We start from the raw sequence: 10,960 nt of genomic DNA on the forward strand, positions 1-10,960 counted from the left end.
GAGTCTTTTCCCGGCACGGAGTCTTTTCCCAGCACGGAGTCTTTTCCCAGCAAGTAGTCTTCCCAGCACGGAGTCTTTCCCCAGCACGGAGTCTTTTCCCGACACGGAGATTTTTCCGACACGGAGTTTTTCCAACACGGAGTCTTTTTCCAACACGGAGTCTTTCCAACACGTACTCTTTATCCAACACGGAGTCTTTTTCCAACGCGGAGTCTTTTTCCAACACGGAGTCTTTTTCCAACACGGAGTCTTTTTCCAACACGGAGTCTGTTTCCAACACGGAGTCTTTTTCCAACACGGAGCCTTTTTCCAAATGGAGTCTTTACCTAACACGGAGTCTTTTTCCAACACGGAGTCTTTTTCCAACACGGAGTATTTTTCCAACACGGAGTCTTTTTTCGACACGGAGTCTTTTTCCGACACGGTCTTTTTCCGGTTCGGAGTCTCTTCCGACACGGAGCCTTTTCCGACACGGAGTTTTTTTCCGACACGGACTTTTTTTTCCCGACACGGAGTTTTTTTCCGACACGGAGGTTTTTTTCCGACACGCAGCTTTTTTCCGACACGGAGTTTTTTTCCGACACGGAGTGTTTTTCTGACGCGGAGTCTTTCCGACGCGGAGTCTTCTTCCGACACGGAGTCTTTTCGGACACGGAGTCTTTTCCGACACGGAGTCTTTTTCCGACACGGAGTGTTTTTCCGACGCGGAGTTTTTCCGACGCGGAGTCTTCTTCCGACACGGAGTCTTTTTCCAACACGGAGTCTTTTTACAACACTGAGTCTTTTTCCAACACGGAGTCTTTTTCCAACACGGAGTCTTTTTCCAACACGGAGTCTTTCTCCAACACGGAGTCTTTTTCCAACACGGAGTCTTTACCCAACACGGAGTCTTTTTCCAACACGGAGTCTTTTTTCGACACGGAGTCTTTTTCCGACACGGAATCTTTTTGCGGTACGGAGTCTCTTCAGCACGGAGTCTTTTTCCGACACGGAGTCTTTTTCCGACGCGGAGTCTTTTTCCGACGCGAAGTCTTTTTCTGACGCGGAGCCTTTTTCCAACACGGAGTCTTTTCCCAGCACGGAGTCTTTTCCCTGCACGGAGTCTTCCAACACGGAGTCTTTTTCCAACACGGAGTCTTTTTCCAACACGGAGTCTTTTTCCAACACGGAGTCTTTTTTCGACACGGAATCTTTTTTAGACACGGAGTCTTTTTCCGGTTCGGAGTCTTCTTCCGACACGGATTCTTCATCCCACGCGGAGTCTTCTTCCGACACGGAGTCTTTTCTGACACGGAGTCTTTTCGGACACGGAGTCTTCCGACACGGAGTCTTTACCGAAACGGAGTCTTTTCCCGACACGGAGTTCTTTCCGACACGGAGTCTTTTCCCGGCACGGAGTCTTTTCCCGGCACGGAGTCTTTTCCCAGCAAGTAGTCTTCCCAGCACGGAGTCTTTCCCCAGCACGGAGTCTTTTCCCGACACGGAGATTTTTCCGACACGGAGTCTTTTTCCAACACGGAGTCTTTCCAACACGTACTCTTTATCCAACACGGAGTCTTTTTCCAACGCGGAGTCTTTTTCCAACACGGAGTCTTTTTCCAACACGGAGTCTTTTTCCAACACGGAGTCTGTTTCCAACACGGAGTCTTTTTCCAACACGGAGCCTTTTTCCAAATGGAGTCTTTACCTAACACGGAGTCTTTTTCCAACACGGAGTCTTTTTCCAACACGGAGTATTTTTCCAACACGGAGTCTTTTTTCGACACGGAATCTTTTTCCGACACGGTCTTTTTCCGGTTCCGAGTCTCTTCCGACACGGAGCCTTTTCCGACACGGAGTTTTTTTCCGACACGGACTTTTTTTTCCCGACACGGAGTTTTTTTCCGACACGGAGGTTTTTTTCCGACACGCAGCTTTTTTCCGACACGGAGTTTTTTTCCGACACGGAGTGTTTTTCTGACGCGGAGTCTTTCCGACGCGGTCTTCTTCCGACACGGAGTCTTTTCGGACACGGAGTCTTTTCCGACACGGAGTCTTTTTCCGACACGGAGTGTTTTTCCGACGCGGAGTTTTTCCGACGCGGAGTCTTCTTCCGACACGGAGTCTTTTTCCAACACGGAGTCTTTTTACAACACTGAGTCTTTTTCCAACACGGAGTCTTTTTCCAACACGGAGTCTTTTTCCAACACGGAGTCTTTCTCCAACACGGATTCTTTTTCCAACACGGAGTCTTTCTCCAACACGGAGTCTTTTTCCAACACGGAGTCTTTACCCAACACGGAGTCTTTTTCCAACACGGTGTCTTTTTTCGACACGGAGTCTTTTTCCGACACGGAATCTTTTTGCGGTACGGAGTCTCTTCAGCACGGAGTCTTTTTCCGACACGGAGTCTTTTTCCGACGCGGAGTCTTTTTCCGACGCGAAGTCTTTTTCTGACGCGGAGCCTTTTTCCAACACGGAGTCTTTTCCCAGCACGGAGTCTTTTCCCTGCACGGAGTCTTCCAACACGGAGTCTTTTTCCAACACGGAGTCTTTTTCCAACACGGAGTCTTTTTCCAACACGGAGTCTTTTTTCGACACGGAATCTTTTTCCGACACGGAGTCTTTTTCCGGTTCGGAGTCTTCTTCCGACACGGATTCTTCATCCCACGCGGAGTCTTCTTCCGACACGGAGTCTTTTCTGACACGGAGTCTTTTCGGACACGGAGTCTTCCGACACGGAGTCTTTACCGAAACGGAGTCTTTTCCCGACACGGAGTTCTTTCCGACACGGAGTCTTTTCCCGGCACGGAGTCTTTTCCCGGCACGGAGTCTTTTTCCTGCGCGGAGTCTTTTCCCAGCACGGAGTCTTTTTCCGGCACGGAGTCTTTTTGCGGCACGGAGTTTTTTTCCGACACGGAGTTTTTTTCCGACGCGGAGTCTTTTCCCGGCACAGTCTTTTCCCGGCACGGAGTCTTTTCTCGGCACGGAGTCTTTTCCCGGCACGGAGTCTTTTCCCGGCACGGAGTCTTTTCTCGGCGCGGAGTCTTTTCACAGCATGTAGTCTTTTCCCGGCACGGAGTCTTTTTCAGACGCGGAGGCTTTTCCGACGCGGAGCCTTTTTCCAACACGGAGTCTTTTCCCAGCACGGAGTCTTTTTCCAACACGGAGTCTTTTTACAACACGGAGTCTTTTTACAACACGGAGCCTTTTTCCAACACGGAGTCTTTTTCCAGCACGGAGTCTTTTTTCGACACGGAATCTTTTTCCGGCACGGAGTCTTTTTCCGGTACGGAGTCTCTTTCGACACGGAGTCTTTTCCGACACGGAGTCTTTCCCGAAACGGAGCCTTTACCCGACACGGAGTTTTTTCCGACACGGACTCTTTCCGACACGGAGTCTTTTTCCGACGCGGTGTCTTTTCCGACGCGGTGTCTTTTTCGACGCGGGGTCTTTTTTCGACACGGAGTTTTTTCCGACGCGGAGTGATTTTTCGACACGGTGTGTTTTTCCGACACGGAGGTTTTTTCCGACAGGGAGTTTTTTTTTCCGACACGGACTCTTTTTCCGACACGGAGTCTTTTTCCGACGCGGTGTCTTTTCCGACGCGGTGTCTTTTTCGACGCGGGGTCTCTTTTCGACACAGAGTTTTTTCCAATGCGGAGTGATTTTTCGACACGGACGTTTTTTCCGACACGGAGGCTTTTTCCGACTCGGAGTCTTTCCCGAAACGGAGCCTTTACCCGACACGGAGTTTTTTTTCGACACGGACTTTTTTTCCGACACGGAGTCTTTTTCCGACGCGGTGTCTTTTCCGACGCGGTGTCTTTTTCGACGCGGGGTATTTTTTCGACACGGAGTTTTTTCCGAAGCGGAGTGATTTTTCGACACGGAGTGTTTTTCCGACACGGTGTCTTTCCCAGCACGGAGTCTTTTCCCAGCACGGAGTCTTTTCCCAGCACGGAGTCTTTTCCCAGCAAGTAGTTTTCCCAGCACGGAGTCTTTCCCCAGAACGAAGTCTTTTTCCGACACGGAGATTTTTCCGACACGGAGTTTTTTTCCAACACGGAGTCTTTTTCCAACATGGAGTCTTTTTCCGACACGGAGCTTTTTCCAACACGGAGTCTTTTTCCGACACGGAATCTCTTCCGACACGTTGTCTCTTCCGACACGGAGTCTCTTCCTCACGGAGTCTATTAAGACAAGGAGTCTTTTCCGACAGGGAGTCTTTTCCGACACGGAGTCTTTTCCGACACGGAGTCTTTCCGACACGGAGTTTTTTGAAAACGGAGTTTTTTCCGACAAGGAGTTTTTTCCGACAAGGAGTCTTTTTCCGACACGGAGGTTTTTCCGACACGGAGTCTTTTTCCTACACGGAGTCTTTTTCCGACACGGAGTCTTTTTCCCACACGGAGTCTTTTTCCAACACGAGGTCTTTTTCCAACACGGAGGCTTTTTCCAGCACGGGGTCTTTTCCCGGCACGGAGCCTTTTCCCGGCACAGTCTTTTCCCGGCACGGAGTCTTTTCTCGGCACGGAGTCTTTTCCCGGCACGGAGTCTTTTCCCAGCACGGAGTCTTTTCCCAGCAAGTAGTCTTCCCAGCACGGAGTCTTTCCCTAGCACGGAGTCTTTTCCCGACACGGAGATTTTTTCCGACACGGAGTTTTTCCAACACGGAGTCTTTCCAACACGTACTCTTTATCCAACACGGAGTCTTTTTCCAACGCGGAGTCTTTTTCCAACACGGAGTCTTTTTCCAACACGGAGTCTTTTTCCAACACGGAGTCTGTTTCCAACACGGAGTCTTTTTCCAACACGGAGTCTTTTTCCAAATGGAGTCTTTACCTAACACGGAGTCTTTTTCCAACACGGAGTCTTTTTCCAACACGGAGTATTTTTCCAACACGGAGTCTTTTTTCGACACGGAATCTTTTTCCGACACGGAGTCTTTTTCCGGTTCGGAGTCTCTTCCGACACGGAGCCTTTTCCGACACGGAGTTTTTTTCCGACACGGACTTTTTTTTCCCGACACGGAGTTTTTTTCCGACACGGAGGTTTTTTTCCGACACGCAGCTTTTTTCCGACACGGAGTTTTTTTCCGACACGGAGTGTTTTTCTGACGCGGAGTCTTTCCGACGCGGAGTCTTCTTCCGACACGGAGTCTTTTCGGACACGGAGTCTTTTCCGACACGGAGTCTTTTTCCGACACGGAGTGTTTTTCCGACGCGGAGTTTTTTCCGACGCGGAGTGATTTTTCGTCACGGAGTGTTTTTCCGACACGGAGTTTTTTTCCGACACGGACTCTTTTTCCGACACGGAGTCTTTTTCCGACGCGGTGTCTTTTCCGACGCGGTGTCTTTTTCGACGCGGGGTCTCTTTTCGACACAGAGTTTTTTCCAATGCGGAGTGATTTTTCGACACGGAGGTTTTTCCGACACGGAGGCTTTTTCCGACTCGGAGTCTTTCCCGAAACGGAGCCTTTACCCGACACGGAGTTTTTTTTCGACACGGACTCTTTTTCCGACACGGAGTCTTTTTCCGACGCGGTGTCTTTTTCGACGCGGGGTCTTTTTTCGAAACGGAGTTTTTTCCGAAGCGGAGTGATTTTTCGACACGGAGTGTTTTTCCGACACGGTGTCTTTCCCAGCACGGAGTCTTTTCCCAGCACGGAGTCTTTTCCCAGCACGGAGTCTTTTCCCAGCAAGTAGTTTTCCCAGCACGGAGTCTTTCCCCAGAACGAAGTCTTTTTCCGACACGGAGATTTTTCCGACACGGAGTTTTTTTCCAACACGGAGTCTTTTTCCGACATGGAGTCTTTTTCCGACACGGAGCTTTTTCCAACACGGAGTCTTTTTCCGACACGGAATCTCTTCCGACACGTTGTCTCTTCCGACACGGAGTCTCTTCCTCACGGAGTCTATTAAGACAAGGAGTCTTTTCCGACAGGGAGTCTTTTCCGACACGGAGTCTTTTCCGACACGGAGTCTTTCCGACACGGAGTTTTTTGAAAACGGAGTTTTTTCCGACAAGGAGTTTTTTCCGACAAGGAGCCTTTTTCCGACACGGAGGTTTTTCCGACACGGAGTCTTTTTCCTACACGGAGTCTTTTTCCGACACGGAGTCTTTTTCCCACACGGAGTCTTTTTCCAACACGATGTCTTTTTCCAACACGGAGGCTTTTTCCAGCACGGGGTCTTTTCCCGGCACGGAGCCTTTTCCCGGCACAGTCTTTTCCCGGCACGGAGTCTTTTCTCGGCACGGAGTCTTTTCCCGGCACGGAGTCTTTTCCCAGCACGGAGTCTTTTCCCAGCAAGTAGTCTTCCCAGCACGGAGTCTTTCCCCAGCACGGAGTCTTTTCCCGACACGGAGATTTTTTCCGACACGGAGTTTTTCCAACACGGAGTCTTTTTCCAACACGGAGTCTTTCCAACACGTACTCTTTATCCAACACGGAGTCTTTTTCCAACGCGGAGTCTTTTTCCAACACGGAGTCTTTTTCCAACACGGAGTCTTTTTCCAACACGGAGTCTGTTTCCAACACGGAGTCTTTTTCCAACACGGAGTCTTTTTCCAAATGGAGTCTTTACCTAACACGGAGTCTTTTTCCAACACAGAGTCTTTTTCCAACACGGAGTATTTTTCCAACACGGAGCCTTTTTTCGACACGGAATCTTTTTCCGACACGGAGTCTTTTTCCGGTTCGGAGTCTCTTCCGACACGGAGCCTTTTCCGACACGGAGTTTTTTTCCGACACGGACTTTTTTTCCCGACACGGAGTTTTTTTCCGACACGGAGGTTTTTTTCCGACACGCAGCTTTTTTCCAACACGGAGTTTTTTTCCGACACGGAGTGTTTTTCTGAGGCGGAGTCTTTCCGACGCGGAGTCTTCTTCCGACACGGAGTCTTTTCGGACACGGAGTCTTTTCCGACACGGAGTCTTTTTCCGACACGGAGTGTTTTTCCGACGCGGAGTTTTTCCGACGCGGAGTCTTCTTCCGACACGGAGTCTTTTTCCGACACGGAGTCTTTTTACAACACTGAGTCTTTTTCCAACACGGAGTCTTTTTCCAACACGGAGTCTTTTTCCAACACGGAGTCTTTTCCCAGCAAGTAGTCTTCCCAGCACGGAGTCTTTCCCCAGCACGGAGTCTTTTCCCGACCCGGAGATTTTTTCCGACACGGAGTTTTTCCAACACGGAGTCTTTTTCCAACACGGAGTCTTTCCAACACGTACTCTTTATCCAACACGGAGTCTTTTTCCAACGCGGAGTCTTTTTCCAACACGGAGTCTTTTTCCAACACGGAGTCTTTTTCCAACACGGAGTCTGTTTCCAACACGGAGTCTTTTTCCAACACGGAGTCTTTTTCCAAATGGAGTCTTTACCTAACACGGAGTCTTTTTCCAACACGGAGTCTTTTTCCAACACGGAGTATTTTTCCAACACGGAGTCTTTTTTCGACACGGAATCTTTTTCCGACACGGAGTCTTTTTCCGGTTCGGAGTCTCTTCCGACACGGAGCCTTTTCCGACACGGAGTTTTTTTCCGACACGGACTTTTTTTTCCCGACACGGAGTTTTTTTCCGACACGCAGCTTTTTTCCGACACGGAGTTTTTTTCCGACACGGAGTGTTTTTCTGACGCGGAGTCTTTCCGACGCGGAGTCTTCTTCCGACACGGAGTCTTTTCGGACACGGAGTCTTTTCCGACACGGAGTCTTTTTCCGACACGGAGTGTTTTTCCGACACGGAGTTTTTCCGACGCGGAGTCTTCTTCCGACACGGAGTCTTTTTCCAACAGGGAGTCTTTTTACAACACTGAGTCTTTTTCCAACACGGAGTCTTTTTCCAACACGGAGTCTTTTTCCAACACGGAGTCTTTCTCCAACACGGAGTCTTTTTCCAACACGGAGTCTTTCTCCAACACGGAGTCTTTTTCCAACACGGAGTCTTTTTTCGACACGGAGTCTTTTTCCGACACGGAATCTTTTTGCGGTACGGAGTCTCTTCAGCACGGAGTCTTTTTCCGACACGGATTTTTTTCCGACGCGGAGTCTTTTTCCGACGCGAAGTCTTTTTCTGACGCGGAGCCTTTTTCCAACACGGAGTCTTTTCCCAGCACGGAGTCTTTTCCCTGCACGGAGTCTTCCAACACGGAGTCTTTTTCCAACACGGAGTCTTTTTCCAACACGGAGTCTTTTTCCAAACGGAGTCTTTTTTCGACACGGAATCTTTTTCGGACACGGAGTTTTCCGACACGGAGTCTTTACCGAAACGGAGTCTTTTCCCGACACGGAGTTCTTTCCGACACGGAGTCTTTTCCCGGCACGGAGTCTTTTCCCGGCACGGAGTCTTTTTCCTGCGCGGAGTCTTTTCCCAGCACGGAGTCTTTTTCCGGCACGGAGTCTTTTTGCGGCACGGAGTTTTTTTCCGACACGGAGTTTTTTTCCGACGCGGAGTCTTTTTTCCAAAGCGGAGTCTTTTTCCGACGCGGAGTCTTTTTCCGACATGGAGTCTTTTTCCGACACGGAGTCTTTTTCCGACACGGAGCTTTTTCCAGCACGGGGTCTTTTCCCGGCACGGAGTCTTTTCCCGGCACAGTCTTTTCCCGGCACGGAGTCTTTTCTCGGCACGGAGTCTTTTCCCGGCACGGAGTCTTTTCCGGCACGGAGTCTTTTCCCGGCGCGGAGTCTTTTCACAGCATGTAGTCTTTTCCCGGCACGGAGTCTTTTTCAGACGCGGAGGCTTTTCCGACGCGGAGCCTTTTTCCAACACGGAGTCTTTTCCCAGCACGGAGTCTTTTTCCAACACGGAGTCTTTTTACAACACGGAGTCTTTTTACAACACGGAGCCTTTTTCCAACACGGAGTCTTTTTCCAGCACGGAGTCTTTTTTCGACACGGAATCTTTTTCCGGCACGGAGTCTTTTTCCGGTACGGAGTCTCTTTCGACACGGAGTCTTTTCCGACACGGAGTCTTTTCCGACACGGAGTCTTTCCCGAAACGGAGCCTTTACCCGACACGGAGTTTTTTCCGACACGGACTCTTTCCGACACGGAGTCTTTTTCCGACGCGGTGTCTTTTCCGACGCGGTGTCTTTTTCGACGCGGGGTCTTTTTTCGACACGGAGTTTTTTCCGACGCGGAGTGATTTTTCGACACGGAGTGTTTTTCCGACACGGAGGTTTTTTCCGACACGGAGTTTTTTTTTCCGACACGGACTCTTTTTCCGACACGGAGTCTTTTTCCGACGCGGTGTCTTTTCCGACGCGGTGTCTTTTTCGACGCGGGGTCTCTTTTCGACACAGAGTTTTTTCCAATGCGGAGTGATTTTTCGACACGGAGGTTTTTTCCGACACGGAGGCTTTTTCCGACTCGGAGTCTTTCCCGAAACGGAGCCTTTACCCGACACGGAGTTTTTTTTCGACACGGACTCTTTTTCCGACACGGAGTCTTTTTCCGACGCGGTGTCTTTTCCGACGCGGTGTCTTTTTCGACGCGGGGTCTTTTTTCGACACGGAGTTTTTTCCGAAGCGGAGTGATTTTTCGACACGGAGTGTTTTTCCGACACGGTGTCTTTCCCAGCACGGAGTCTTTTCCCAGCACGGAGTCTTTTCCCAGCACGGAGTCTTTTCCCAGCAAGTAGTTTTCCCAGCACGGAGTCTTTCCCCAGAACGAAGTCTTTTTCCGACACGGAGATTTTTCCGACACGGAGTTTTTTTCCAACACGGAGTCTTTTTCCGACATGGAGTCTTTTTCCGACACGGAGCTTTTTCCAACACGGAGTCTTTTTCCGACACGGAATCTCTTCCTACACGTTGTCTCTTCCGACACGGAGTCTCTTCCTCACGGAGTCTATTAAGACAAGGAGTCTTTTCCGACAGGGAGTCTTTTCCGACACGGAGTCTTTTCCGACACGGAGTCTTTCCGACACGGAGTTTTTTGAAAACGGAGTTTTTTCCGACAAGGAGTTTTTTCCGACAAGGAGTCTTTTTCCGACACGGAGGTTTTTCCGACACGGAGTCTTTTTCCTACACGGAGTCTTTTTCCGACACGGAGTCTTTTTCCCACACGGAGTCTTTTTCCAACACGAGGTCTTTTTCCAACACGGAGGCTTTTTCCAGCACGGGGTCTTTTCCCGGCACGGAGCCTTTTCCCGGCACAGTCTTTTCCCGGCACGGAGTCTTTTCTCGGCACGGAGTCTTTTCCCGGCACGGAGTCTTTTCCCAGCACGGAGTCTTTTCCCAGCAAGTAGTCTTCCCAGCACGGAGTCTTTCCCCAGCACGGAGTCTTTTCCCGACACGGAGATTTTTTCCGACACGGAGTTTTTCCAACACGGAGTCTTTTTCCAACACGGAGTCTTTCCAACACGTACTCTTTATCCAACGCGGAGTCTTTTTCCAACACGGAGTCTTTTTCCAACACGGAGTCTTTTTCCAACACGGAGTCTGTTTCCAACACGGAGTCTTTTTCCAACACGGAGTCTTTTTCCAAATGGAGTCTTTACCTAACACGGAGTCTTTTTCCAACACGGAGTCTTTTTCCAACACGGAGTATTTTTCCAACACCGAGTCATTTTTCGACACGGAATCTTTTTCCGACACGGAGTCTTTTTCCGGTTCGGAGTCTCTTCCGACACGGAGCCTTTTCCGACACGGAGTTTTTTTCCGACACGGACTTTTTTTCCCGACACGGAGTTTTTTTCCGACACGGAGGGTTTTTTCCGACACGCAGCTTTTTTCCGACACGGAGTTTTTTTCCGACACGGAGTGTTTTTCTGACGCGGAGTCTTTCCGACGCGGAGTCTTCTTCCGACACGGAGTCTTTTCGGACACGGAGTCTTTTCCGACACGGAGTCTTTTTCCGACACGGAGTGTTTTTCTGACGCGGAGTTTTTCCGACGCGGAGTCTTCTTCCGACACGGAGTCTTTTTCCAACACGGAGTCTTTTTACAACACTGAGTCTTTTTCCAACACGGAGTCTT

This window comes from Amblyomma americanum, chromosome 1 (assembly GCF_052857255.1).
Source record: "Amblyomma americanum isolate KBUSLIRL-KWMA chromosome 1, ASM5285725v1, whole genome shotgun sequence".
In the NCBI taxonomy this organism is placed as follows: domain Eukaryota; kingdom Metazoa; phylum Arthropoda; class Arachnida; order Ixodida; family Ixodidae; genus Amblyomma; species Amblyomma americanum.